Source organism: Phoxinus phoxinus, assembly GCF_949152265.1.
Source record: "Phoxinus phoxinus genome assembly, chromosome: 11".
NCBI classification, from domain to species: Eukaryota; Metazoa; Chordata; class Actinopteri; order Cypriniformes; family Leuciscidae; genus Phoxinus; species Phoxinus phoxinus.
The window spans coordinates 24,701,811-24,707,810 of record NC_136886.1 but is presented as its reverse complement, the minus strand read 5'-3'; positions in this window follow the sequence as shown (position 1 = coordinate 24,707,810).

The window sequence follows — 6,000 nt, the reverse complement described above, 5'->3', positions numbered from 1 at the left end:
GGTAAATCCTATCCAGTCAACATCAGTCTGACGCTCGTTGTTTTTTGTACGAGAAGACATGGCAGGAGAAGCCAGTGACAGCGCTCGGCTGTCACTGCCTTCTAAGAGGACCAAATCTGAGGTGTGGTAATATTTATTTTACAAAATTATTGAGGGAAACTTATTAGAGGATGGTCACCCTGTCTGCAGAACATGCAAAAATAAAGACCCTGCAAAAGGGGAAACACTTCAAATCATCTTCGTGACCATCACCCTCATGTATTAAACCCAAGGTAAGTTAACTTTTACCTCAATACTGACTGTTCTAAAATAGTCTGAATTTAAACACTTATTATAGGTGTACCGTAGTGATTCAGGATAAGACAAAAACATGGTTTGAAAAATGGATTCATGATGTATTGGCTCATTATAGACAGTTTGTACATTTTAAACACAAAACAGTTACGAGAGCTGAAATGTTTATGCTTTAAAAAAATGCATAGAGCTGCTAATTTTATTTGTTTATTTTCAAATATAAAACTTCTTGAAATATTTTCAGTGTGTGTATCAGTTCTTTTTGAACATTTCCATCACATTTTAACAAAACCGTGATAATTTTGGTCACTATAATCGTGATATGAAATTTTCATACCGTTTCATCTCTAATTCCGCCAGGTGGTGGCATTTTGCAGGCATAAATCCACCATAATCCACCTTTGGAACCTCTGTGTACCCACTGGCTGCCCCACTGTCCATGGTAGTGGAGGGTGGAAGAGTCACGTCTTGTTTTGGTTCATATTTCATGTCAGTCATGTTCCATGTCTTGTCAGGTGATTTCCTTGCCCTCATGTGATACTGCCATGTGTTCCCCATGTGAATGTGTCATGTTGTCATTGGTTTATTGTCTGATCATTGTGCACAGGTGTCCCTTGTCTTGTCATTAGTCCTTGTATATTTAAGCCCTCATGTTTGCCTTAGTTACTTTGTCAAGTAATTGTTTTGAGTTTCATGCCACGGCATGCCTTTGTTTTATGTTTAATCTTTAATCTTGTTTTGAATAATATTAAACTGCACTTTAGTTCTGCAAACTTGCCTCCAGTGGATCAATGTTGCAGGAAGAGTGAAGGAAATTACCTCAAGGGAAATATTACTCATAACTTAATTATGAATATTTGGATCAGTTAATATAATTAACTTGATGTAGCAGAATTAATACCAAAATCAACTAACCTGTTTGTCCAGCGATGCATTATTAATTTTAAGAAATGTTAATTTCCGGGATATGGGAAATGTTCTAACTGTACAGTACTACTCAGAGCATTTAGTCAAAATCTGCATGATTAGAGACTCCAGTATATGAGCATGAAACACAAACAACTTTACGTGTGACATGAACAAGACTTTATTAACTAGACTAAACACTTAAACTACCCTAACATACACACACACACATACATGCATACAGTTTACCAAGAGAAAGAAAGCTGAAGCAGAAAATACAGGAAAGCGAGAAGTTATAGCATTGTTTGAGATTCAGCAGGTCAACAGCCTTGAGCAAACCATCAGTCTTTAAATTGGATACATGTTTATACATTTCTCAAGTGGTTATATATAGGATTAAAAGGGTTTATTTGTCATTCTCAACAATAATTAAGTGAGAGTCAAAACTCTCTGCAAATTCCTTGTGGTCATAATCCTTATCACAGTCTTTATGTGTCCTGTAACTAGAGACCTGGTTCTGCCTGTGTGTTAGCTTCATTTGGGATGATAGTTGCAGTTTTCGAGGGATGGGTCACAGACCTTTGTTAGAAAAGTGAGTTTGCTAGATTATAGGTTAAATATAATGAACAATTTGTGTGTGTCTGATTGGTCCAGGTGCTACAAGAGCGACCACGACTTTGTCATCTCTTCATGCACTTCTAGGAATAAATGCTCTGGGGCTGAGCACAACTATGAGTCGCGCTCCGAGCCTAGATATCAATGATCCGACCGTGAACACTCAGGACAGGGTTGAGGATTCCATTCCAGCATGATGTCTGCGGTGGCCCGGGCAAGCATGACTGCCAACACTGTGGAACTCAGACTGAGCTACCAAACCCGATGTTTGGAGTCCAGAATGAGAAATTACGCTTGCCATAGGGTGAACCGCCTAACTCATCCATGAGCTCAACTGGGGGAGACCAGCATGCTGAGGAATGGAAGGACCGTGGAGACACACCCGGCGGAAATGGTTCCATTGCTACCCTCAAATCGTCCACTGTGCTCACCGGCCTTTTGTGACTCTGCCTTTTGAAAAGTACGAGAGTTGCCACCACAACAATCCCTCTCGCAGTGATGGCATGGCAAAAACTGCAACAGCAATCATGGTCGTGTGATGGAGGTAGGTGTCGACCGTATCAAGAAATGCACAGGTGAAAAAGCATCTTTCAAAAGACGTTTTCGTCTGTGTTTGCTCTTTTATGGAAAAATTATCTTGCTAGAGAAAATTCTTACTGGCCTTTTTCCTGGAGTATCAGAGGTGTTTGGGGCTCCCAAGAGCAATGCCTAGTGTCAGTATATCGACACAATGTCGAGGTGACTGACAGATAGGGAAACATTACTTTAATGTGTCTACCCCCAATGTTATTGTTATAAACATGAGCCTTATCCAAAAGGCATAGGGGGAAGTATTGCTGCAATTTATACAATGTTTTCAGTTTTTACTCAGAAGTCAGTTTTCAAGTAAAATTCTTTTGAAATTGTGGTGCTTTGTATAATGTTATCTATAAACAACAAATCTACTCGGTTACTATCATAACCTGAGTTCCATGAGAGTAGGGAACGAGTATTGCATAGCTATACGCAGTGGGGAACTTCTTTTCCTCGATTTACTGAAGCTAAAAATGTAAAATGCATTTTTCAGCTGCACAGATAGCACAGTGAGTGTCTGGCTCACTCATTGGCTGTGCTGTGGCAACTGCACAACCAATGGCGCAGGCGCCTCTAACGTGCGTGCCAATGAGCTATCATCGCGCCATACCATGTCAGAGCCCGTCAAGGGGGCGTGGCCTCTATATTAGTCCCCGAAAAACGCCATTTTATCAGGTTTAACGACTGAAGCGACAACTTGCCAGGTTACTATAGTGCGGCTGGCTACGCAATGCTCGTTCCCTACTCTCAGGGAACTGAGGTTACGATAGTAACTGAGTAGTTCCCTTTCGAACGCTTACTTCATATTGCGTAGCATAGTTGCCTGCTGCAGCTCAGGACCCCTGAGCTCACAGAACAAGCCAGAACCCAAAACATATAATGACCAGACCAGACACCGTCAGAGCTGCAGCAGGCAACCATGCTACTTATAGTGCGGCGTTTTACTTGGCGTCCCCACTGCGTATAGCTGCGCAATACGAAGTGACCGTTCGAAAGGGAACTACTCGGTAACTATCGTAACCTCAGTTCCTAACCTCAGAGTAGGGAATGAGTATTGCGTAGCCAGCCGCACTATAGTAACCTGACAAGTTGTCGCTTCAGTCGTTAAACCTGATAAAATGGCGTTTTTCGGGGACTAATATAGACTGAGGCCACGCCCCCTATATATATATGCCAGAGCTAACCAACATAATATACCAGTAGGACCGGACACCGTCGGGTCTATTAGTATGGGGAATAACTGGCCAAAGGCGGATTTTATAATAAATGTAATGTGATTGTGCACAGTGACATAATTTGTATGCAGGGAAGATACCTCCATATTATAAAACTTCATAAATGTGGAAGGCGAGGACCAGCCGGCCGCATCACAAATATCTTGAATGGGAAACCCAGAGGACCAAGCCCAAAACGAGGCCATGCCTCTAGTCGAATTAGCCTTGATACCTATAGGGCAAACCTGACCCACTGAGGTATTAGCCATAGATATGGCATCTACTATCCATCTAGACAGTCTTTGCTTAGTGACTGGATAACCCTTAGATCGGCCACCAAAGCAGACAAAAAGCTGTTCTGATGGTCTGAACATTGCAGAACGCTCCAGATAGATTCTCAGTGCTCTGACAGGGCAGAGCAAATTAGCCTCCCCATCCTCAGCAGAAGGGGGAAGGGCTAATAGCGTGATAACCTGTGCTGAGAGCACTTTGGGTACATAGCCATGTCTGGGTTTGAGGAAGACCTTGGAGTCTTCCAATCCAAACTCCAAACATGAAGGGCTCACAGAGAGGGCCTGCAGATCTCCCACTCACTTGATAGATGCCAGTGCCATCAGGAGAGCAGTCTTTAGCGAGAGAGGTTTAAGATCAACCGACTGGAGCGGTTCAAAATGAGGACTTTTCAGGACCCTAAGGACCGTGGAGAGGTCCCAAGCCGGCACGGATGGAGGTCTGGAGGGGTTCATCCTCCTGCCTCCTTTTAAAAACCGTACCAATAGGTCGTTTCTTCCTAGTGACTGGCCAGCCACTGGAGCATGATGAGCTGCAATGGCTGCCACATACACTTTGAGCATGGACGGAGCCCTAGCCTTAGTGATAGTGTACAAAACCTTCTCAGGAAGGTCCCTGGGTACCTGTTTAGGGGCCAGACATGGAGGGCCCATAAGTCGGGTCATGGATCTTTCCTCAGCGGAACAGGCCAGGGGTAGGGCTGAACGATTTTGGAAAATAATCTAATTGCGATTATTTTCACCAATATTGCGATTGCGATTTAATATGCGATTATTTTTTAAGCTCTTTATCTTTTCTATTATTTCAACAAAAACAAGCAATACATCATTGTAAAATAGGATGGGAATCTTTAGGCACCTCACGAGCCAATCAAAAATTTTTCTTATTAATTAATCTTATTAATAAAACTTAAAATATTTATAATTATAAGTACTTTTAAAAAGAAATACAAATTAAAAAACTAAATAATACAACTATATGTTAAGAATTTGAACTAATATAGCTTCAAAACATAAAAGCAAATAAAATAAAAACATTAAAAACATTACAAACAATAAACAAAGAGTGCTTTCAGTATTTAAGGGTAGGCTGTCTGAACGTTTTCATCTCTTTTGAAATATAAGATGTGGTTTGTCCTGTCTGTTAAAATAACTGACTGCGTTTACATTAATTTCGCGTCATAAAAGCATTTTGAGATGCAAGTACATTAAACCACGTAGACGGAGTCGCTCAGCCGCATGCTCAAGCGCTCTTCGCAAAGCGCGCGTGAGTATTTGAACGGGCCAGACTACAAGACATCAAGCAAAGCACGCGTGACGCGTATCTTATCGCGCATCTTGTGCAATGCAGCCTGCGAATGTCCTTGTAAATCGCTTCAACTTCTCCGAACTTTATGAAAGATTATTTTTCGGAAGGTTCGAGTGGTGTCGCGTGTGCGTGTGTGTGAGACAGAGGAAGCAAGCTTAATACGGTTGTTTATAAAGCACACGCAGCGTCATCACGTATCTGTGTTTAAAACTAAGCTCAGACTCTATTCTGAAATTATCTGAATAGATACAAAATCGTTGGAGAGAATCTATAACACAATATCACATAAATTAAACACAAACTGTTCTTTCCTGTAGCCTATGCCAGGTCTATATGCGTAGCGTGCCAAGTTGATGCTTCCTCCGTAGTGCAGACTGCTTTACTCTCGCTTGTCACGTGACCAAAGTTTAATCGCAGCTTTTGCGGTTAGAAAATCGCGTTTCATCATATCGCGATATTATCGCAAAAGCAATTAATCGTTCAGCCCTAGCCAGGGGGACTCTGTCCGATAACTGAACCAGCTCTGGAAACCACGGTCTGGATTCCCAGAGCGGGGCCACCGGAAGGACAGGGCATCCGCTCTCCCTGACCCATTCTATGACATGGGGAATCATTGAAACCGGGGGAAACGCATAAAGGAGACGGCTGGTGCAGAGATGGGCCGACGCATCCCTGTTCTTCGAAAAGAACGCTGCGCAGTGAGTGTTGGTTTTTGAGGCAAAAAGGTAGACTTCGGCCTTGCCGAACACACTCAATATCAGACTGACCGTCTGTGAGTTCAGGGACCACACGCCTAGGG